Source organism: Pleurodeles waltl, chromosome 11 (genome assembly GCF_031143425.1).
Source record: "Pleurodeles waltl isolate 20211129_DDA chromosome 11, aPleWal1.hap1.20221129, whole genome shotgun sequence".
NCBI lineage: Eukaryota > Metazoa > Chordata > Amphibia > Caudata > Salamandridae > Pleurodeles > Pleurodeles waltl.
Genome location: NC_090450.1, coordinates 288,766,333 through 288,790,471, shown reverse-complemented (window position 1 = coordinate 288,790,471; position 24,139 = coordinate 288,766,333). Strand labels below are relative to the sequence as shown.

Genomic DNA, 24,139 nt, shown 5'->3' with positions numbered 1-24,139 from the left:
ACATTTTGCGAGTCGCAATTTGCGAGTCGCAATGACTCGCAATTTCCGACTCGCAAATAATTTCCTTCCTACATCTGGCCCTAAGTCACTTTTTGGGAGCTTTTCTTCAACAGGACGAACCTGCAAGTCAGGCCGGGTCACGGTTCAGGCAAGCTGGCTAAACTCACTGCGGCAGGTCTTTCCCTCTATGGACCTTTTTCAAAAAAGTTCACCAATCTTCTCCAAATTTCTGGATCTTCTTCCAGAAGGTCTTGAAGGTCCTTTAGGAGTCCGCAGCTCACCCCAAGGTTCTGGAAGCTCTGAGTTGCTCCTTGAGGGTGCATACTCCAACTCCCAGAATGCACCTGGCTCAAACTCCAAAATGGTCACTGGACAGTGGTCAGTTTCTTCAGGATTTGATACAGGGGACTCTGTGTAGCTACTTTCCCCCTGTAGGAAACAGGGAGTTCCTCCTTGAACCAGTTGAAGCCAGGCAAAGTCCTTCTTGTGGTGAAGCCCAAGTGTGCAGCTGGTGCAGTCCTTTAGAGTGCAGTGTCCAAGTGCAGGTCAGGGGTCCAGCAGGGCAGTCCTTCTTCTTCTGATGTTACTTCCTAGTATGGATCTGAGGTATGGGTGCAGCTCTGCCATATTTATCCTTGCTCCTGGGTGGAAAGCAGGGAGGTCCTTGGTATCCAATCACAGGCAGGCTCCTTCCCCCTTTGATGACCACTTCCTGTAAAGTGTGGCAAAAAATATTCCCAGGGAGCAGCATTCCTCAAAAATCCAACATGGCTGAAAGTGTTTTTTGGAGGTTAGATCTGGCTGAGCCCAATTGCCCCCCGTCATTGGCTAAAAATCCTAAACACACCCCTCTCCTGCCCTCTCCTAATCTAATCAAGAGGGCAGCTAATTGTCTGGGGTTGTAGGATGTGAGGGAGGTGCTGGGATGCTCCAAATGTCCTACCCTGCCTTTAAAGACCAATTTGGCTGCTTTTCCCCCCCCATCCTGTTTCCTCATCTGCTGAGGCAGATCTCCTCCCCTGGGCACATCCTTTGTGTTCAGCCCAGGCCACTTCACACCTCATCAAGGCAGCCTGGCCAAGCTGCCAGAGGCTGGCCAATCAGAGAAGGGCACTACAGAGCTGAAGTTGGGAACTTTCAAGTAGAGTTTTAAAACTCTTTACCTGAACTGGTTATATTAAATCCCACAACTGCAAGTTGTGGGATTTATTATAACAATTAATTTGATCCCAAAGTCAAGGTATCTGGCACTTAAGCTGACTTTGTTAATTAAAATAAAGTCTTCCCATTTTAGTCTATGGAGGCCATTCACTACAGTGAGGGAAATACGAATTTGGCTATTTTACCTCACCAGGGCTTATAAAACTATTTTTATAAGGTCACTGCTTATAGTTGCATGGCACCCAACCCTAAGGGCACATACGGCACACCTGAGGGGTGGCACATATGTAACAATAAGGTAGTTTAAGACTTTGGAAGTACTTTTAATTCCAAATTCGAATTTGTATATAACTTTAATTTAAAAGTAGCCCACAAGGTAGGCCTGCCTTTCAAATGATCCTGGGCTCCTCAGCAGTGTACCTACGAGTGCACTACCTATGCTGGGGTCCCTAGACCTGCACACCCTACCATATACCAGGGACTTACAGGTAGGTTGACATAGCCAATTATAATTAGTCTAATTTGCATAATCATTTTACACAGAGGACAGGCCCTGGGACCGGTTAGCAGTATCCAGGGCACCATCAGAGTCAGGAAAAACCCAGCAAAAAGTGAAAAATGGGGGCAAAAAAGTTAGGTGCCCTCTGCAGTCAGCCCTGTTTTCTCACACTCATGCACTCACTCGGACCCACTCAGGTAGTTATGCACCCACTCAGACATACACACACCCCCTCACAGACTCACTGACACACTCATGCGTCCACTCACAGACCCGCACACACACTGATATACCCACTAAAACACTGATGTACACACTCCCACAACCAAACAGACAATCTGACAACCACTCTCACCCCCAGATACGCCCTCTCACACCTATTCTCACACCCAGAGAGGCCACGGACAACTCCTGGCACACACAGACAAAGGGTAATGAGCAGCATGGGGTTGGGTGATTAGGGAGGTTGGCCGCAGGCCAGATCTTGTAGGCAATCTCTGCTGCACATGAGTGAAGGCAGTGTACAGTGTAATATTGGTGGTTGGCCACAGTGGCGGTGGTTGGATTAACGTATAGTAATGAAAACTACTATAAATTGAAAAAAACATTGAAATTCACTGAAAACCAAAGGTTACAGGGACATTATAGTTGGGAAATAGAATTTAAAAAAACAGAAATTCAGTGAAAAAAACAAAGGTTACAGGGACCTTATAGTCAGGCTCACATTTTTTATGTACAAAACCTTAGAAAGTTACAGTTAGGGTAAGACTTATCTCAAGCAACCATAACTTATGTCTTAAGGTAACTATAATTTACACCCTTGCCCTGCACAGTTTTTTTGTCAAAAGTTTTACTGCAAATAGTACATTGATATGATCAGTGATGTTATCAAAGATGACATGAGTGGCATAATTTGTAGGTAATTAGCAGTGCATGGGGAGGGCGCAAGCTATAGTTACCTTAAGGCATACGTTATGGTTGCTTGAGATAACTCTAACCATAACAGGCAAATTTCGAAGGTTTTGTACGTTTAAAATGTGAGCCTAACTATAACGCCCCTGTAACCTTTGTTATGCTCCCTTTCTAAATTGTAATGGTGATGTATTTATCCAATAGTGACATGTTTGATTTACTAGAGAGTTCCTAGTATAGTGCACCATGGGAGCCAAGGTCCTGTGAATCAAACGCTACCATTGGGCCTGCAGCACTGATTGTGCCACCCACATGAGTAGCCGTGCAAATATGTCTCAGGAATGCCATTGCAGTGTCTATGTGGGCAGTTCTAAACTGCCATTTCAAACTGGCAAGTACACCCATTTGCCAGGCCCAAATGTTTCCTATTACAACATGTAAGTCAGCCCTAAAGTAGGCTCAAGGCAGCAATGTAGTATATTTAAAATGGAGGACATATTCTGATGTGTTAACAAGTCCAGATTGTGAAATACTGCTAAATTAATTTTTCACTATTGCAAGGCCTATCTCTTTCATAGGGTAACATGGGTATTGCCTTGAAATATCTTTTAAGTGTATTTTCCTATTGGTACCAGATAGAGATATGGAGTTTGGGGACTCTGAACTCACAATTTAAAAAATACATGTTTTGGTGAAGTTGGTTTTTGATTTGTAGGTTTGAAAATGTCACTTTTATAAAGTGGACATTATCTTGCTTAACCATTCTGTGCAATACACGCCTGGGTCAGGATGACAGGTGGGCTGTTTGGGCACTCACTCTAGACAGGCACACAAAGGGAGCTAAGGTATGCCCTCCATATCCTGAAGGCCCATCACTAGGCAGATGGGTTTTCCTGAGCTAGAGTGGTGGGAGTATCTGGCACTTGCACCTGAATAGGGGTGTGTCTGTCGTTCCACAAAGCAGTCACCAACCCCCTGGACTGTTTCTAGGGTCATGGCAGGTAAAGGCAGGGCCTTGTGAACTACAAAAACTCCTCTTTGAAGTTTATCTACTTCAACAAAACTGGGTATAAGTAATGTACCTCTGACACCACATAGTTAGAATCCTTCTGGACTGAGGAAATTCTGCCAGGAAGAAGAGCTGGATGCTGTGCGAGGGTCTGCCACTCTGCCTGTTGCTTTTTTGTGATGGCCAGCTGCTTGCTTCTTCTGTCCTGGGACTGAAAGGACTGGACCTGGCTTTCTGCATCCTGCTTCCAAATGTTCTCCAAAGGCTTGGGCTGAGCTTACCTCCTGTTGAGAAGTCTCAGGACATAAAAGTTGTCATCTGTCAGTGCCTGGGCTCTTCTGCTGAGAGTCTTGACTTGCCAAGTGGTACCAACTCCAGTCTTTGAACTCTTGGAAGTGCAAGCTGTTCATCTAAAGAAGAAAATCCACATCAAGGCCCTGCGCTGGAAGAATTGACACAGCACCTGTCTGGCAGCAGACAATTATCGCAGTACCTGTACTGCAGCTGCAGAATTAACACAGCACTTGTTTCACTACAGTCCCATCAGCACAGCGCGTCTGGATTTTCCATGGGTGACTGACTGCTCACTCTGCATGTCAGCATGTTTTACTGAAATGGATGAGGAAGGCATTTCAGAAATCAGAAAAAAATGTGTCTTCATTTAAGCTTTCTTGATCCCTAACCATAATTCCTATGACAACTAGAACCCCACTATTGTGTTCATTTCTAAAGGAAATCCTGTAGGTTTTACAGCTTTTGGCTTCAATAATGACACGTTTGTCATAAATACTCTAGTTGTTTATCATTACACTGTATAAAGTTGCTGTTGATAACAAAGGAGTTTACTGATAGGCTGCTGCTGATGTTGAAAGTAGATGTTTCTGTCTGCATGTCAGAATATTTTACTGAAGTGGATCAGGAAGTTATTGGAGAATTTATGGTAAATGTGTCATAATTTTTACTTTCTGGAACACTAAGCTTAATTTATATGAGAAAAAGATCCCTTATTTTGTCCTTTTACTCATAATACCAGCCTGTGGGTTTGATTAAAAGTTTTGTGGTAATTTACTCCATCGCCCTGCCAAAGGTACTGATGGCCAAATCTAGAAATGTCCATCTGCCCAGCAGAGATTTCTAGCACTGGCATAAACTGCCCGCACAGTGGTTCCTGTCAATGCATTGTAATTGGGCAGAGTACTGGAAAATTGCAGTTTTTTTTTATTTTCAAAAATAAAACCAGGTTGTTATAGGTGGTGACAGGCATTGAGAAATGGCTGTATATTTGCTCATGGCCCACCCGCATTTAAAATGAGCAAATGACCGAAAGACTTGGTGGGGAGGAAACTCCATTGCCTTTGTGATGAAGTCCCCTGTCCACCAAGAATAAAATCATGCCCTTCAATCACACACAGCTGAGCAAGATAGTGGGAACTTATAGGAAATGTGCTCTCAATTTAGCTTCTGAAGCATATTCCTCTTCACCTTTCAAACATGGTTCAAAAAATCCTAGCACAGGGTCACCATTTTCCACAGGATTAATTCACCATAGAACATACCACAATTCCCAAAATGTATATGGTACCACCAACAAATGATTTACATTGTGACTAAAATCTGTCATCTCTCTCAAATGTGGGGTTCACTACAATGCATTTGAGTGGGGCACGAGCCCCAGAGTTCTCTAAGGGCTGCCTCAAAACATTGCCCATATGTGGCCAGCACATCCAAAAGAATCCCTTTGTTTCCCCCACCACACATGCATCTTGGTGTCAAGGTTCATTCACTTTCTTCCTATTTATTTTTAAATTTATTTTCAGAGCGCTGTATTGGCTGCCACAGCATACTGCTCAGGTTATGGCCAGCCAAATAATGAAAAGCACGCTTTCTAAGTAAAGCTCTAACTTTTTGCCAAATGTAGTATGACTTAGTTTAGTCTTTTTTTCTGTATTGTTTCCCAAAATATTTTTTGGGAGTCAGCATAGAAAATCTATGTTTGGAGAAACCCTCTTTTTTCCTGGGCCTTGCTTGACAGATCTCCCCAAAGTCTTACAGTAAGGAGCTTAGGTGGGTGAACCTTTTTGGAAAGGTTTGTGAATATTCTTCAAAAGGTGCCACAGATTAGCAAAACAATAAATGCAATGGAAACTCTGACCTAACTATGATAACACAGTAGCAACCATCACTGTGTAACTGCGGCGGTAGAAACATTGTTTTCCACAATCACTCCATATTGTTAGTCAGAGGGGTATAACTGAACAGGATGGGCATAAATCTATGGGCCCTTGTTAGAGTTTGGCACATGGGATACACCATCACAAACATGGTGGCTATTCCACCTGCCATATTACAAGTGTATCATAGACTATGATGCTTGTAATACAGCAGATGGAATATCCTCCACTCTTTGAAACTGTTGGAGTCATTTACGGTTTGGTAGAGTGGGAGAGTCACCATGAATCAGCAAATGTGCTGCCACACTAAAGCTCAAGTCCTTTCCCAGTTTAAAAGTGGGAAACTGTTGTTTTCTGACAGAGAGACATAACCGAATGGTTGTCAGTGGATGACTGTTTGAAGGCCATCCCAGTTTAAGTTGGTCTTTCTGACAACATTATGTTGGGATTTTAAGATGCTACATCAACCACTTTAGTTACACACAATTGGAAAAGTGGAACCAAATAACAGGACCTGCATGTCTTGTTGTCAACTGCATTTTGGCATTATAATGGAGTTACTACTGTCAACGGCTAATGACGGGTTTCATTAACTAACATCTCCAAAACTGCCACAATCAAGCACCCCCAATCCGGGAAGGTGTCCTGAAGTCCCTGACTAGGGTCAATGCAGTATTGCGCTTTGATGTACCTCTTGAGGCTGGGTGCAGGGCTTCCCCAAAGAGAGCTTTGCAGCACTTCCTGAGTCTCTCCAGGGGAATATTTGACTTTCCGTTGGATGGGATAAGGGGTTATGTTATGTTATGTTATACAAACCTATAGGGCACACATACACCTAAAGGTTTCTTGGTCTGTGACAACCAAGAGGGAGAGGAGAGAGGGCTCAGACTAATTAAAGCTTTCTGAAACAACCATGCCTTCAAAAGGTTCCTGAACATCAGGAAGGTAGGTTCCAGCTTGATCGAGGAAGGGAGAAAGTTCCATAAGATGGGGCCAGGACAGAGAAGCTTCTGTACCCCTGCTTATGGCCAATGTGAGATGATGAACCTGGTAGGTTATTGGAACCTCCGTTCACCTTTCTAAATGGTGCCATAAGGGGTCCTCTAACTTTGTGCGATCTCATGACTTATGCACTGTTGACATGTTGCTTGAGTGCATAAAGGTCTGCCAATGGTCGTTTGCTACCAGAGTAACCCTAAGGCATCGAAATCGTTTACAAATGCTAATAATATGGCACCAGTGACTGGATTATGTGAAGGGCGCCCTGTCCTTTCTGGCAACAAGGCCCACCTTTAACTAGGTGAACCAGGCACAAACAGGAACAATGTGTCCTATTACAGATAATGCACGGACCTCATGGCAAATGCAAATGCGGCTACCTTTGGTTTGGCACATTAGTGAGCTAGTGCCACCTTGTAAATGAGGGAACATTCCCTTAAGATTGCATTGGTAGTATAAGTGCTATATATGTGCTGAAGCAATCTGTAGTACAATAAATCCATGCAAGAATCTGTGGCACCTTCTGTAATTCCACGATGGCTAGGGTGCACAGAAAGCAGACACCATCGCCCCTGGTGTGTAAAGTCTCTGATAACCTTCATAAATCACATTATCTGTTTTAACAATTCAGTTTTAGAAAACAAATCTGCATCCTCATATGTATAACTGAAAGGCAGGTGTGCGATGCAGTAGCCATAATGACCCAATCTAAATGAGGAGTATCCTTTTTTAATTAAAATAAAAGAAGAAAGACCAACAAGTGATACATGTAAATTCATAAAAGTGATGTTTAGTTTTACATCCATCTTTCTTCCAATAAAGATTGAAGCAAGTAAAATCTGTGATAGATACAAAGTTTGAATCATTTACATACAAATTGTTAACAAATCACTGGTACAAAGACAACATTGTCAATAGAGGCTTATTTCAATATAAGACTAATCCTTAAAGACCAAGACTAAGCTGCCTTGAGTTGGGATAGTTTAGACATCACAAACACACTAAAGTCAACATTTGTGGTTTCAATAACCAATGAAAATGTACAGTGGTTTGTGTCTTTTGACCAGTAATAAAATGATTCTGTGAACGAAATTCAGGTAAAATCCTACAATTTTGTGTTGAGCAGTTTATAATTGGGAATTTGAAATAAAGTAATATTTCGAGATCTTCCGACAGCTAGTCTGGAACATAGTATTAATGAACTGTGTGACTCTTTACTGAATAGGCTCTATAGTCTTGAGTTGAACTTAACAGTTTTATTGTATCAAACTAATATGGAAGTTGAAGTTAGGCAAAACAATGTATCCAAGTAAGACAGGGAAATAGTTATTAGACCTGAACGGCGACCAATCATGTTGGAAGGAGGTGGAGGGGCTGAATCTAATCCACCCCCAATTGCCCAGCTCATTTCAAGTGCGGAGATTTCTTGGGGCAAGAATCAACCCTGCACAAAATCGATGACTGAAATGAGATTCATTAGGGTTCCCACTGATATCCGCACTGATATCCGCAATGACTTGCAGTTCCTCACAGCTTCTACAGTAGATGTGTATGTGCTAAAGAATGTAGTCCCCTTGGACTCAAACTAGAGAGAGGGTTGGGAGGACCTACAAATAAGGTGACTCATTGGATTAACTCAGCCTTAGGCCCAAATGAACAGGCGCTTCCTCTCCGCTATGGCAGAGGAGTGTCACCTCACTGCTAAAAGGCAGCAGAAAGCAGAAAAATAAAATGATAATAAAATACCTGTTCATTTGGGTCTAAGGCTGAGTTAATTCAATGATTCACTGCATTTCAGCAACAGCATGAGAGAAGCGTCTGGCTTGGGTGGGGAGAGGAGGAAGCACAGAAGCACCGAGGTGGTGGGATCAGCGTGAGGAGAAGAACACCAAGGAGGTAGGTAAGTCTTTTTTTTATTTTATTATTGCCCCATGCACGCGCTGCCCCACCAGACGTTCCTGGAGCAGCCGTCACCGCAAATGAACACTTAATTAATATTATCATCAAACTGAGAAGGATTTCCTAGCTGTGGTACAATAGGAAGGAGGAGGACTGTAATTGGTAATCCCTAAGAAATAGATATGCCACTCTGACTGCAAATCTTTGTGCACTATTAGCAGAGTTAAAGGACACAGAATGATGTACAACCCAAAATAAAGTGGTATCTGGGAGGAACCGCAGGAATGATACCATAAACCTCACACTGATTAGGGTAAATGCCAGCACCCTTTTTTACCATTTTTAGTTGCCCTTGAGGGCTGTGTCATAATGGTAGTACACTTCATTTAGCATCTAATGTGGGATATGCCGGTATTGGATTTCTTTTGTGGAGTGTGGCAGGTCTGGCCAAAAAGGTTGGGCAATCCAGATTGGAAAAAGATAATAAGGTGCTATGATTTAGTATTACTTCAAGAGACTTGGGCTAGAGAACACGTATATGTGAATGGGCATAATTCCTTTTCCCCTGACGTCCCCTCTACCAGAGGTAGAGCAAAAGGGAGCCTGGAGGTCTGTCTCTACTCACCTACAGTGCAAGCGTTTATGGTCTAAATTGGAGTCTACACTGTATTAGTTGTTGTATTTACATTTGGGCACCAAATAGACATTCTACTTATACATTTTTATTGAAATGTATATATTCAGTTGTTCTACAGATGTTATACAAGTACTGGCCAATGTCTTGAAATATTTTTTGTTATAAAATATAGTTGCATGTTTCATATATCGTCGGAAGGAGAGTTTCTTTTTTTATTTGTTTGTCCTCATTTATTCATTGTTGTGGTCTTACATCACACTAGTGGATTAGGAAACCGACAACCATCTTAAAGACTTGCTGAGATGACTGGCTCTTAATAGCTTAGGGACAAAGTCCCCCACTAATCTTGGTTTAATCAATGGACAGATGCATCAGTCCTATAATCGGCTAGCCTTGTTTAAAACTCCTCCCGCCTTGCTTGTACCTCTATTGTGCAGTTAGAGCTGAATTCCCTTCTGCCTATCCTTGAGCCAATTGTAGAAAACCAGAGGGTGAGGCTGTATCCACTTCTGGCATATCTCTCTCCGCTCCAGGAGGATCAAGAAGAACGGAAATTTGGGTTGAGTGGTCACCACCTTAAGGTCAGTACCAAAGAAATCAAGGTACACCCTTAAATTAAATACTTGATTTAGGATCTCTGGCAGGATACCACTTACTTACTTCCAGAATTTAGTGAGCGCAGGACAGTGTAAAAACTTCCTCAACTTGACACCAGACCTCTTACAAACGTGCTTATTCTGCCGGACATCATGTAAATTCTGTGGATGGTATAGACATGATTCTTCCTTAAGGCAGTCTATTTGATATTAGAATAAAGAAACTTTAAGGATACTTGCCGTAAGCCTGTTTGTGCAAGCATCGGTAAATAGCCTTTCTAAGATTACAGCAAACTCTTGAGGTTGTTATCATCCTCTTTCAATAACTCCCAGTACCATAGCATAACTCCTTTTTTGAAGGAGCTGAATCCTATACTCTTTCCTCAAATTCCCACTCATCACCTGCTATTCCTTATATTGCGTTCGGCCACAAGCTTAATTGGTAACATTTAAACCTGCAAATAGCCCTTTGGGTAAGTTCAGTTAAAGACCCATTCAACTGCTTGCCCCAGTGTAACAGCTCGGCCTCTCTTAAAGGAATGCTAAGTTTGTCCTCCAGACAAGATGAGGTGCCTGGTGAATCTCAAATTGGAGCATACATAGCATAATAATTTATTCCCAGAACTTTCTTCATGCTATACCATTGTTCCAATGCTGCCCGAAGAACTTTTAATTAGACTTTTTTTTAACAATCTCGGGTCCTCAAATTTTTGTACTAAACCCTCACAATCTAATGTGTGTAACAAAGCAGCAATTATCCTTCCTCTACATGAGTCCTCCAGTGTTAACAGCAGCATCCAACAGTTTTTAAATTGAAAGGCAAGGCAATACAACCACAGGTCAGGTCGGGTCGAGGGAGACCACCTTATTCAAATTTCCTCCTAAGCTTTTTCCAATGACGCCTGTTTCTTTTATTAGCCCATATAAAGCTGCCCAGCTTACTCTGTTTTTTATCATACAGTCTGTAGTGAAGGATAGGGATGTCAGATTCAGTAATATCAGTGCTTAATTTGAGCCAGTAGTTTCCAGTGCAGGGCACTGTTTTTTTTTTTTTTTTTTTTAGAGCTGGCACTTATTTTTCTGCCTCAAGCATTTACTGCGAGCAAAAGAAACATATGGGAAAGATGGAGAAAGAGGAAACAAAAAAGTGCCACAAAGGCAGAAAGCTGCAAGATTAAGCTCAAGGTGCAAGGAGTGGCTGTAGTGGATTATAGAGGCCCGAGATGGTTTCAGGATTACGCTGCTACAGTATTCCGTGCTTGCACATTTAATTGCAGTAGGGGCGTCTTTCAGAGGAGAGCTTTGGGCACTGGCATCTTTTTATTTACAAATTAAGCACTGTAATATTCCCATTTTATTAATGTGCCTACGGCTATAGATTATCAGGTGGAGCTTTGTCCATCTGTTGAGAACTTCCTTAACTTCACTCATTCCTCTTTTAAGATTGACTGTTGGTAAATTCTCCAGTTTATTTGCAATTTTAATGACTAGGTATCTTATTGACATTTGTGTTTTACAAACATAATGCAATAAGCTTAAATCCATTACCCTGTTTTAGATTTGTTTATCAGGTATCCTAAAACCACACCAAACCCTTACATTATTTCCTCCATCCAAGGAATAGTTAATGCAGGGTTTGTGGTCTAAAGTAAAATATCAAAGGTGATTTTAACAGTGAGGTGTGAAAACAATTAGTTGTGATCTATTTTGTAGTTCTGATAACGGGATAGAAAGTGATGACACACATTTTGACCACCACCTCTACAGAGATTTTCTTAATACTTCAATACTAAAATGTAATCTGGCACAAGTGGTAAACCCAGTAGATCCATCAGTAAATGGCCTACCCGCATACATATGTGGGGGTGCCAACTGTGTTAGAGATTTTATTTTGCTGTCATATAATTTATCACAGTATATTACATATTATAAGGCATTGTCTAATTGTATAAGCAATTATAACCCAACTCCAGCCACCCCTAAAACCGAAGTTGCTCAAGCTTTTGTTTAGAACCAAATGGTAATGAGAAAGTAGGCAATTATTGATCAACCCACTGTGTTGTGGAATTTTTGATCGAGCAACGGGCTTTGGACTGAGATATCTTGGGGCAGCAGTTGTTGTAATCCCTAGCTCCTTTGAAATATGCAGGGAGCTACTTAGGTCATCCCTATTTGTAGCCCAACTAGCTCCCCAAGATAGGATAAACAAATGGTTCGATCGCATTTGAACACAAGTACTTGTAGACTCATTGAGACTTTAAAACCAGAACCACAGTGGCTGCTAGAGATTCAGGCATGTAGGAAAGGATATAAAATCACATTGGCTCGAGAAAGCATGTTATTAGGCAAGGAACTGCCTTTTTGCAAGTCAGGTCAAAGTTTAGAAGAGTTTCTGAAGGGTGATAAATGCTCTCTATTTTGTCAAAATTATCATCCCTAAACTGGAGAAATTTTAAGAATGTATATTCATCAAACCTGTCAAGTGAAGCAAGGAGTAATTTTACAGATGCTAAGGAGTTGGGCAAATTAAGGGGCAGATTTATGAAAAGTGGTACTGCACTGACTGCAGCGCCACTTTCCCTGCGCCCCTTAGCACCCTCCAACCGCCACCATGTTTGCGCCGTATTTAAAATATGTTGCACCATGGCGCAGAATCGGGGGCAATAGCGTCATTTCTCATAACGCTATTGATGTGCAGGAGTGGCACCAAAATATTTTAAAGAATGGAAGCCCCCTTTTAAAAGTGCTGTAAGAAATGACACAAGGAAATCTCATAGATTTCCTTGTGCCATTTTTCCGGCTCATCTAACGGAGGAACACCCCCTTTGCATACATTATGCCTGGCGCAGGCATAATATAGCGCAAACGGTTACAGAGTGGCACAATGCATGCATTGAGCCACCATGTAAATATGGCGTGGGGATTTCGGCCTTGTTGGCCCACATTAACATAAAAAATAATGACGTTAATGTCGCACAAGGGCATTATAAATATGCCCCTCAGTCCTAGCCATATTCATGGAACAGCAATAAAAAGATGTTTTATTAATAGGCACTAGTCCCTGAATGGGTCCTAGTGGAAATCTTTACGAGGAACATTGAACTTTGGGCTCCAATATTAGCAGCCATTACACACGGTCTGCTAGTTTCTGGTCAAGGCCAAGCTAAACGCGATATTTAATAAAGGTGCTCTTCTGGACTCCTTGGTAAAGATCTTGGGGAGTGTCCTGTTGAATGGATTGGAAACATGGGTAGAGGAGAGAGGACTACTGTGAGATATCCAGTACAGGTTTAAACATGGGATCGGAAAAGTAGACTAATCCCTCAACCTCTGTTTATTAGCCTGTAAACATGTACACGCAAAGAAGTCCTCTTTGTATCTGACATTGAAGTACAGGGTTTATAGGTCAAATCTTTGGGGGCTGATACTAGACATGGGGATTGAGGGCTTGATCATTAACCTACTGAAGAAGATGCTTAGGGAAGTTTCATCAAGGGTCTTCCAAGCAGTGCTTAATTTGAGCCGGTGGTTTTCGATGCTGTTCACCAGCGCTTAATTGTCAACACTGACCCTTATGACAGTCTGCCACATGGTGGTGATGTCCATCCAATTTAGAAATGAGCACAACAATCATGGTTTATTAATTCAATATACATCAAAAAAGACTAATACCTGTCACCCAAGCCATTGTTATAGTGGTGGGGAGCCTGGATTTGTTTGAACTGTCACACTTGAAGGAGTGTGATGGTTTGTAGTTATGTTGGTACTGTCAGTGGCAGCCCTGGCAGGGGCAATGAGTGGTCTAAGCTACAGTGGCCTTCTGATGTGGGCCCTAGCACTTTAAAAAAATATATATATTTTACAAATTAAGCACTGTGGCTATGACCAAAATGGGGTATTAATTCATTTGTTTTACATAAACCGGGTAGTTTATCAAGGGTGCATATTGGCGCCTTTCTTGTTCTCTCTTTACATAAATCAACTGTCTTTTACAGCAAGGGGGAGACTTCCCCCACATGAATAGAAGATCAATACCTGTACTGTTTTGCGCGGATGATGCAGTACTTTTGGCCATGACCCCAGTTGTTTCTGCAAAAGTTACTGGACTTTAGATAAACCGTCATGTGTGATGAGATGCGTCTCAGGAAGTAGCAAATTGAGGGTATACCATGTTAGTGACACAAAGTGAGCACTGTTACCTTTTCTAATTATTGAGGGATCACTTTTAATAGCACTTTACCATGGAATGATGCAGTTAAGGTCAGAAATCAGCTGTTTAATAGAGAAATTGAGTCAGTTTTTAGAAGTGCAATTAAATTGGGCCAAAACCTTTCCCTTTATTCTGAAGCTGTATAAATCAAAATGCAGTTTACTGATGACCTATGGGGGGTGGGATATCGCTGACTTCTCTGTAATACAGAAAACTGAAAAACACTTTTTAAGAACGTTTTTGGCCACCCCAGATTCCAGCTCTGTTTTTATATGCCATAAAGAGCTGGGTGCCACATACATAAAAAAAAAATTCAAACTTACAAACCTTTGTTTCAATGAATGGCAACATGAGTGAAACCAGAAGCAGGTCTTATTTGAGCATTTGCGAAGGACTGTCTGTCATTAGCCAAGGGCCTTGCAAATCGTGTGACAACAATTTTAAAGACTTTTTTTCATAATTTGGGGTTGGGAAAACTCTTTACTAATCCAGAGTTAGTAAACTGATTATCTAGATTATTTAAAAAAAAAATAATTGGGGAAAACGTGTGGAGGATTAATTGGTTGTCAGAATTTAGTCACTGTACTGTCTTGTCACGTTCTATTATGTCAACCACTCTGATTTATTGAACCTTACCTTACATATACAATGAGAACCCAAGCAAGATTTTACCTGATTTGTTTCTGGTTGAACCTGGTTGCCCACCTGGTAACCGAGCAGACAGGTGGCTTTGAGCACAAAGTGAGTACATGCAGCTGCAATAAGATCATGGCCGTGCAGACAGTGTGCATTTTGAGGGTGTTGGTTCCCCTTGCAGGGTGCTGGTGCCCCAGAACATTGTTGCTGACTCTATTAAGAGCTGGCAGCAATGCTGCAGCACCTTTCCCACTAGGATCAGAGGGAAAGTCATAATAGGGCCAGTGGGGATACCACCACCTATAATACTTTGATGAACAATACACATTGGACAGTACCCCTCATTTTCTGTAAAACATATGTTTGTTGATTTTTGCACTCCCTCCCTTGATACACCATTGTGTTCCTTCCCTAAGATCTATTCTGAACTTTCCCTCTTTTCTCTTTATTTTAGAGACATTACTCATCAAGTGAATTGGGTAACTTTATATCCTTTGGAGACATTGGACAACTTACTTTTTTTCTCCTTGAAACCTGCAATGTTTTAACCTATATCTTTGATTAATTTATAGGATCTGCGCCTGCTCTGATACATGACTTCTGTCCTTATGATGACACATAAATTGTGCTAAGGATTGAGACTCTCTCGACAGTAGAGGGTATAAACACAGTTTATCATGAAACTTGTCAATCAGAGCCAATTGAACAAAAAATGGATTCCTTTCTCATTGTTGCTAGTTATTTTTCATGCATTAGTCATGGAACTGAACAGCCCATTGACTACTTTTGTATCCTTTTAACTGTTTTTTTTTAATCACTGCACTCACTTACACTATGTGATCACCTCACTTCACAGAGCACTACTGTTATTTGTTGGAATCATTTTGTATATCATTTTGAACTTTTTGATACATCTTTGTTATAAACAATTGTTGTACAAATTCCAAGTTTCCATATATTGGTATTCATTGATATTTACATATATTTGTGTTTTTGATTAGTTTAACAATCAACTTCTGTTCTGAATGCTTTTGATGAATGATAGAAAGAACGAATCTTGTCTTTTGTAACTGTTATTAACCCAGTAATTTTTTGGTCTCTGGATGCCTTCTGTAGTTCTAGTTTTTGTAGTTGTCAGAGGGCAATGGAGGAGAAACGAGCTACGAGACATGTTGAAAGAAATTGAGTCAAATGCTGCATTTTAATGCACAATTTCACCTAAATTTCTTAAAACCATATGCCCTTAAAGGGCAGTCATTAAATATACATGTTCTTTAATAGTGTACCAAGCCAGTGAAGCCTAATGGCTAATACGCTTCATGAACTGATCCTAATTTTTTACAGAATATACTATAGGTTCTACCAAACATGCAATCGATAGTCCAGTGCCTGAATGTTGCCATTGACAACATCCATGTGCCATGGGAGCCCCTTATGTCAAAAATAACCTCTAATACAACAGAGTCAGCATTCTGTCATGGTTCCCTTCTGCTAGAAGCCATGGTTGTCCTCCCATAGTCTAAGAACCATCTGCAGTGTGTCACTGCCAGCATTTTACTAGGGCTGCCCCACAACCTAAAAAGTTATGCCAGTGCCAGCATTTTCTTAAGGGTAGCCCTTATGCTACGAGTTACATTTAGTATGCTAGTATGTGTATTCTGCAACCATTTCTTGGTATGTAATATTTACATCTCGTATGACAGCCCTAGCATTTGCCATGAGTTTCCCATATGCCTTGCATTAACTCTATTATGCCAGTGCCAATATTTCGGGACCCGTTATGCATTGACTTACCTCCAAAATGCCAGGGTCCATACCTGACTCTCAAGCATAACACCACAGACTTGCTCTTTCATGCTCACTTACATTCACTCACTCATTCTTACATGGGCTCTCATTCTTACTCTCACCCATTTTCACGCACATATTCTCACTCTTTTTTGCATGCTCTCTCTCTCACCCTCACTTGCTCTTACTCTCAGTAGTGATTTCTCACTTATACTCACTTTAGTCACTCTTACTGTAACCCACTCATTCTTGCCTAGTCTCCCTTATTTTCCCTCACTCAGATTCTCTCATTCTCACTACACCCAATTACTGCCACACTCTCTCATTCCTAGTTCCTCACACTCATTCTCACAAATACTCATTCTCACTAACAGACCTTTATTCACACTCACTCCCTCACACTTATTCTCAGTCATTTATTCTCACTCAGTCTCATTCACTTGCACTCGCTCTAAATCATACTCGTTCTCATTAACTCACACTGATTAATGTGCAGTCAATCTAACTCATTCATCCTCATGGATCCATTTTGACTCATTCATTTTCACACTCTCACTTATTTGCACTCACTCTTACTCATTGTACTTCACTAATTCCCTCTAACTTGAAAACTGTAACTCACCCTCATACACACATACTCACACAGAAAGCAGAGGCACATTCACACACATGCACACTTCCTCACAGTCACACACACATTTCATCAGCAACATGCACATAACGGTTTGAAGCATTTCTGTTTACTTCTCTTGCTGCCTGTGCAGATCCTGTATCACCTCCTAGTGTTTCAATGCCAATGGGATAGGCACACATTTCTTTCCCTACACCTGCGGTACAGAAGCATGAAACTGAGAGCTGGAACTTGGCAGTTGCAGGTTCCAGTTTTCAGCTGCATTCTCTTTCAGCCCAATCTTTCTTAACTATGTGGCAAGTTGGGAATGGATGCTGATTGGCTTTCAGCCCTCAGTACTGATGGGCTTAAACCTAGAGTGCCCTAGGATACCTTTTGCATTGACGGCATAGTGAATCACAAATGGTGAGGCACTCAGGTGTAGCATTTCCCTGAGTGCAGGGCTGGACAGGAATGTGTGTAGTTTATTTTAGCACACTGTGGAGTGTTGTGCATATGGACTGGCTGAAGGTTCCTTATCAGTGGCTAATGCATACCTGATAAACTTGTGTCTTAAACATGTGGCTCATTTAATAGGGTGACCTCATTAAAGTCAATAGAGAACAACCACTTTTTTGGAGTGTGCCCGAAGTTTAAAACTTGGATGATCCACAAAATGGTCCTTTGAGGCATTTTGTTTGCCAGGTGGGTGAATACCAGTAAAAAGAGAGCGACGTCCACCAAACATTGTTGACTTGACAGATATGCAGCATGTGCTGCATTTTGACGAAGGTTATGCCCATTATCAGTTGTTTGCTGATAGAACAACTTTCAACTTCTCAAGTTACTTTCAGTCCACAAAGCCTGTGGCAAACTATAACAATTATTGGATGATGTGATCAGTAATGTCATTAATTACTTCATTTAACAGTTCATAAATGGTGTAATGTGTGAGGTTATGAGCAATGCATGATAGGAGCACGAATGATAGTTCATTGAACTATAATTTTCACTTTCACCTTTACATTTTTCAGTGAATTTCTGCTAGATTTTTAACATAGGTTAGGATCTTACTGCCAAACCTTTCTATAACACATCTTTAACATTTGTTTAACCTCCTTTTCAGTGCATTCCACTTGGTTTTTGGTTATATTCTCCATTTCTGACCAAACCTCAGCCTTAGGCCATGCAGATTAGGGCAAGACAAAGGGCCTGACTAGTGGCCAGGCCTGCAACTCACACACTGCAATAAAGTAATGCCACATGGCCCCTCACTTGGAGCTGCCGTATGGGCCCTTTCAATTTTTTTCTTGACTCAGGCCCTAGTCCTTATCTCTATTAATTATGGCTGCAACATTTCCTCCCAAAGTTGCAGCAAGCCAATCAGATCCTTTTAGTACCGAGGACCCATCTTTAGATTGGCAGTACTGAAATGGGCAAAAGGACAAAAGGATCCTTTAGCCAATCAGTATCAAATATTTGTCTTTCAAATTTTTGAGTTGCGGTGGTCCGCAGTACCAGCACCATAGATCATCCACAACTTAACGGTCCACATCTCTAACTCTTTCTGAGGGTTAAACCCTTCATGGCCACCCTAAGCAATTTCTCGTAAACTACTCAACAGATTTACAACACACAAACCAAAGCACAATTCTTGAGCATAGTTCTAACTTTGTGCCAAGTTTGGTGTAATTCTGTTCAGCTGCGTTTTTCCAGTATCAGTGAGCAATCATTACTTTGGAAACCAAAATGGGAAATAGCATTTTTGGAACTCCCCCCTTTTCTGCACCCCTGCTTCACAGATCAATGCAAAACATTCCATGACTGACCCAAAGTGGATGAACTTGTTTTCACAATTTTATGGAGATTTCGTAAACAGTGCCAAAGGTATTAAAATATGTTTCCTTTGAAAATAATTAGAAATTCATAACTAACATCACTGGAACTTGGACTGCCAGTGTGTTTGTATATGTGTATATACATACAAATTGCCATACTCTATTACTTTTGTGATCAGTGTGGAGGGACTTGACTCACGAGAGAAGAACTCTTATTTGAATAATAATACCTTTCTCTCAACATTGATATTAAATAGCACAAATGCTCAGCGGATTTTCATATATTGTTTATGCTGTGACATTTTTTCATGTGTACATGTGTGCTTGATGTAGCAATAGGTACTTAACCAAATGGTAATGTCGTGTAAAGTAAAATCGCATTGAAGTTGCCTACTGACTATAAGGAGAACTGTTGCTCTGAATCAAGTAATTCTTATATGCAATCTGTAAGGCACCACACCAGTATATTGCTCATGTCACGTTTGTTGGAATGTGGTAACAAACTCAAATTTTAGCTTTCTACTCTAGTAATAAATGTGTGAATTTATTAGTACAGTTGCTGTAAATAACATGCTATTGACCAACATTTACACTTCATGGGCCTGATTCACAAACGTAAACTTAGACTTGAAGTCTATGAGCCCGATTTACAAAGGTAAACTTAGACTGAAACATCTAAGTTTAGACCAAAAGTCTAAGTTTAGACCTAAACTCCAACTTTACTCGTAGTAAAGTTAGACCTTTGGTCTAGGTTTAGAGTTTTGGTCTAAGTTTAGACTGAAAGTCTAAATGTAGACCAAAAGTCTAAATGTAGACCAAAAGTCTAAATGTAGACCAAAAGTCTATCTTTACTCGTAGTAAAGTTAGACTTTTGGTTTAAGTTTAGACTTTTGGTCTGAGAGTACCTTTGTGAATCGGGCCCTAAGTTTAGATCTGAAGTCTAAGTTTAGACCTGTCGTCTAACTTCAGATCTAAAGTCAAAATTAGAACTGAAGTCCAACTTTAGACCTGAAGTCTAACTTTCGACCCAAAGTCAAAGTTAGACCTGAACTCTAACTTTAGACATGAAGTCTAAATTAGACCTGAATTCTAAGTTTAGACCTGAAGTCCAAACTTAGACTTTAATTCCAAACTTAGACTTCAGGTCTAAAGTCAGACTTCAGGTCTAAAATGAGACTTCAGGTCTAAGTTTACCTTTGTTAATGGGGCCCTATGTTTTTTTCAAACAATGTGTATAATAGCTCCATGTCAATACAAATGTTAAAGATAGTAAACAAAAAAAGAGAAGGATCTATGAAGAGCCTCTAGTTTGAGTATCTCTTTGGAACAGCTCAGTAAGTCTAAGTTGTCAGTGAAAGGTAGTCAGCACACAACTCTGCTCATCATCAAGTGAGATCAAATGACAGATTGGGACTTTGGTCTGCAGCAAATGTTTTTTAAGAAAAAAAAGATGGAGTAAATACATTCATCTTAATGGCAATGCATAAATGTTTGCAGTTACATTTTTCAAGAACTATTATTCCATAGTGAATATAAAATCATAAAATGTACTAATAAAACAACACAAAAATCGTGCTCAACAGAGCTGTGCTTGTTACTGTCTTTATGCCTTCATTCTGTTGAACTCAGATCAGTTTTTAACCATTCTACCGAAAGTGGAAGTATGGAAGATTTCCAATTCATTGTAGTTAATGACCTTCCTATATTCATTGCAATACATAACTTTTTTTACCTCGGTATTGCTATCCGTTCTCTTTAGGGCTAAGTAACCTAATCAACCAGTTGCAGGATCTTGACTTATGACTTAAGGGTAAATGTAGCTGTTGATTGATATAATTGATATAGATGAACATCCAAAAATGCCTCTAAACGGGGATACAACCAAGAACAGCTGAAATCAGTTTCCCCATTGGCTCCCTAACCTTGTAGGCCACCCCATTGTTGAACTGAGTACTATTTTATGAAGGTAGGTGGGTATCAAATATAACATCTATTTGCTATAAAAATGAATGCAGCAAAAGTTAGGTCTTCTAGGACTAGAGAAACATGTTTGTTTCTGCTCAGTTTCGATCTGCCACTGCTATTCCAGTCTCTTTGGGTCGGTATATTTTATTTATAATTTATTTTTATCTCAAAACTAGAGACTGCTTGAAAGAATTTATACCAGACTCTCATGCCCTTAATACATTTATAAAGCCTCAATAATCGGTTCTGCAAATTGTTTTGCAATTGTGGGTATTTCTAAAGCTCTAACCAATTAACCACGTGCTGTTCTTGTTCGGGGTACCACAGAAAAGGTTTCTATGTTTACCAAAAAGTTAGGATCTTGGCTAAGCCAATTTTATTCCATCTTTTCACTTCGGTGTTAGTTAGAAATGGAAATACTTTAAATCAACCAATCAATCAGGCTAGTCTGGGAATGGATATCTGGAACCTTAAAGTGTTTTACCAACTGCTCCTTTCTTTAAAAGAACATCTACACAATCCTACACCTAACTCTTTTGTAGTTCTTGGAAGTTGTTAAAATAAAATATTAAAAGAAGCAGCATCAGATATTTTTTCTATCAACTATAAAATTATCATAAATGTATGATCCATCATCTATTATTAGCCTACTTCTATAATATGCAAAAGGTGCAAAACAACATTGCCTGATATTTTACAGCGACAGGCCTCCTGTTTCTGTTGGGGGTGTTAATGATACTTAGGGACAGTCTGGTTCTCCTATTCCACCATATAAAGTTGCCAAATGTAGAGTTTATACTAGAAAGAAAACAAATGCATTCAGACTAATAGGAAGAAGGAAACAGAAATGGGAGGGGAAGATGGCTAGACATATTTAACTCTCACCTACAGAAAGGTTTAAGATGTCTGAGGAGAGCTTAATGTCACCACACTACATAACAGATTACATGCACACACATAAAAACAGGAAAAAGGGATTTTGAGCAGCCTTTTACATCCATTGGTTAAAATGGTTTAGCCGCTTTTGTGCCATTGGCTAAATGGGTTACCCATTGGTGTTAGTAACAACGCACATTATTTCACAGACTGAAAAACATTCATATTGTTATCTTTGTTTTTGCCCCGCCCGAAACTATTCCCGAGCTGGGTCTAAGAAGGCATCTGGGAGGTAACGGGAATTTCTTCGTGCATGCTATTACACATTTTCTGCTTCAGTACACTTACTACTTGCTGAAGCGATTATCACTGTATTACTATGTGCTCTGGTGCTGGTCTCTACTTGCATGCAGGATCATTTGCACTGGCAATCATTTTGTTCAGGGCTGACATCTCCTGTTTTGAAACCCCAGAAGCAAGGAGGTGCTTGCTGCATTGAAATCAAATGAGTTATGATTATCTCTCTGGACTGATCACTCTGTTGTGGTCTGTGACTAAAGTAATAATTATTAATTTCCAAATTTCCTAGCTTTAACACTCACTTCATCCACCCTTAGGAAGCATTGACTGTATTTTATTTTAGTGAATTATTTGGCGCCCCTGATTGCTTTTCAACCACTTTGTGACACATTAGGATTAGGCTCTGTATTAAATGTAATAAATTATTTTTTTGATCGCCCAGCAGTGGTGCTTTTATTTCAGTCTTGTGGATGCCTTATCCTCCTGAGTTAGGGTTGGAAGGGGTGGGTCTTTGCCGGCTCAGGCGGGTTACTGCCTTTCAAAGGTAGTGAAGTGCACATGTCCAGTTGGATGGGAGCGTTTCACCGTCCTGCCCGAAATGCGCACTTGTGAGGCCGTCTCTCCCTCCTGGCAGTTAGTGAGCTGAGAAAGGTGGGATCAAAGCCACAGCTATCCCAGTCTCCTAAGGAGTGTTGTGTTTCCGTGCTCTAGCCAATCCAAAATCTGCTGTCATGCTGTTTCAAACATAAGCAGCAAGGGAGCACGGTTTGGATTGGCTCAGGATGTGCAGGTAGGCCTCTATTCTGTGCTGAAATTGAGGCAGCACTCGGGTGGGAGTTTCAAGTTACAGGCACATGATATGGCCAATCACTGTTTAACTTTATTACAAAGCCATACAATGATGGCCATTTTCCACAGTTTAAAAAAAAAAATTCTTTTGGAAATCCGGCCCCCAAAACAACAGCCCTTTTTAGGGTTGAGCCTGCGTTGCATGCGCTCGCGCATGCATATCGCAGCGAGACGCTTTAGTGTTTAGAAAAGGGCTTGGAGCCCTGTCAACGTCACATCAGTGTTTTTCATTGGTTCTTGGGCTTGCCTAATAAAATCTGCTTGCTTTCATTAGTCGAAGGCTTGCATACGTCATGCCTTTTCCGGTGGCTAGCCCTCCTCCAGCTCATCGACCAAGTACAGAAAACATGCGAGGCTCGCTGTTTTCTGTCCGGCTCGTAGACTACTTTTTCTCTAATTTACTAGCGTGATTTCGCTTGGCAGAAGTCGAGCGCTTTACATAGTTAATTGCACTTTTTCGGGTTACGTACATAAATGCACTTTTGCCGATAGGTGAAAAGTCGGGTTAGGAGTTTGCTCATGTTAGAGCTGATAGCGTTGTAAACGCGAGACTCGTTGCATTGCAAATGCTTGTTTAGACTTGCTTGCTTTGCTCTCTTACGATATGATTTTTTCCCGACTTTTATACTTCACCACATTCAAAGCTCACCAACTGCCACTAGAAGAGAATCTGTTCTGAAAGAGATTCTGAAATATGAACTGAAGAGAAAGTCTTCTTATGCTTTTCAGTTTTCAGTAGCACAGAAACTGGCATTTAAGTTCACCAGAGTCTGAGCGGAAGCATTATCATATAAAATGTAATATTTCATATAATTGATTGAATCTAACTTACACGTGGCCAAACCAGGTAAGCCAAGGCCAGAGATTGCAAAATATGTGATCTCCCTGCTTCCAATACCCCCATGTCTTCAGCCCACTTAAATATGTTGTTCACTGGGTCAGCCCCTGTGTATTCTCACATACACTACCAACCCTTGTTTGATGATTAAAGATATATTCTGTATGAGTTTTAATTGGCTGGCATCATGTAACATGATTTCTTATAGCCTTTTAGATATTAAACTGGGTCATTTGTGTTCAGCTGAGATGAGTGACAAACTATTGATTTGCTCTGTGTGAAAATAAGCGGCTGAGGCTGAGAAGAACTAGAGCCTGGAAAGTTAGAACATGCTCTTTGTTTTCTA

At 40.7% G+C, this 24,139-nt stretch overlaps 1 protein-coding gene across 1 annotated transcript in view; it reads left to right on the top strand.

Annotated features, from left to right (window-relative positions):
- The window catches only part of LOC138265097 (alpha-1,4-N-acetylglucosaminyltransferase-like), a gene marked incomplete at its 5' end in the record, with an annotated part of 650,822 nt that overhangs the window by 511,901 nt on the left and 114,782 nt on the right, over positions 1-24,139 (top strand). The gene's annotated exons all lie outside the window — the stretch shown is intronic.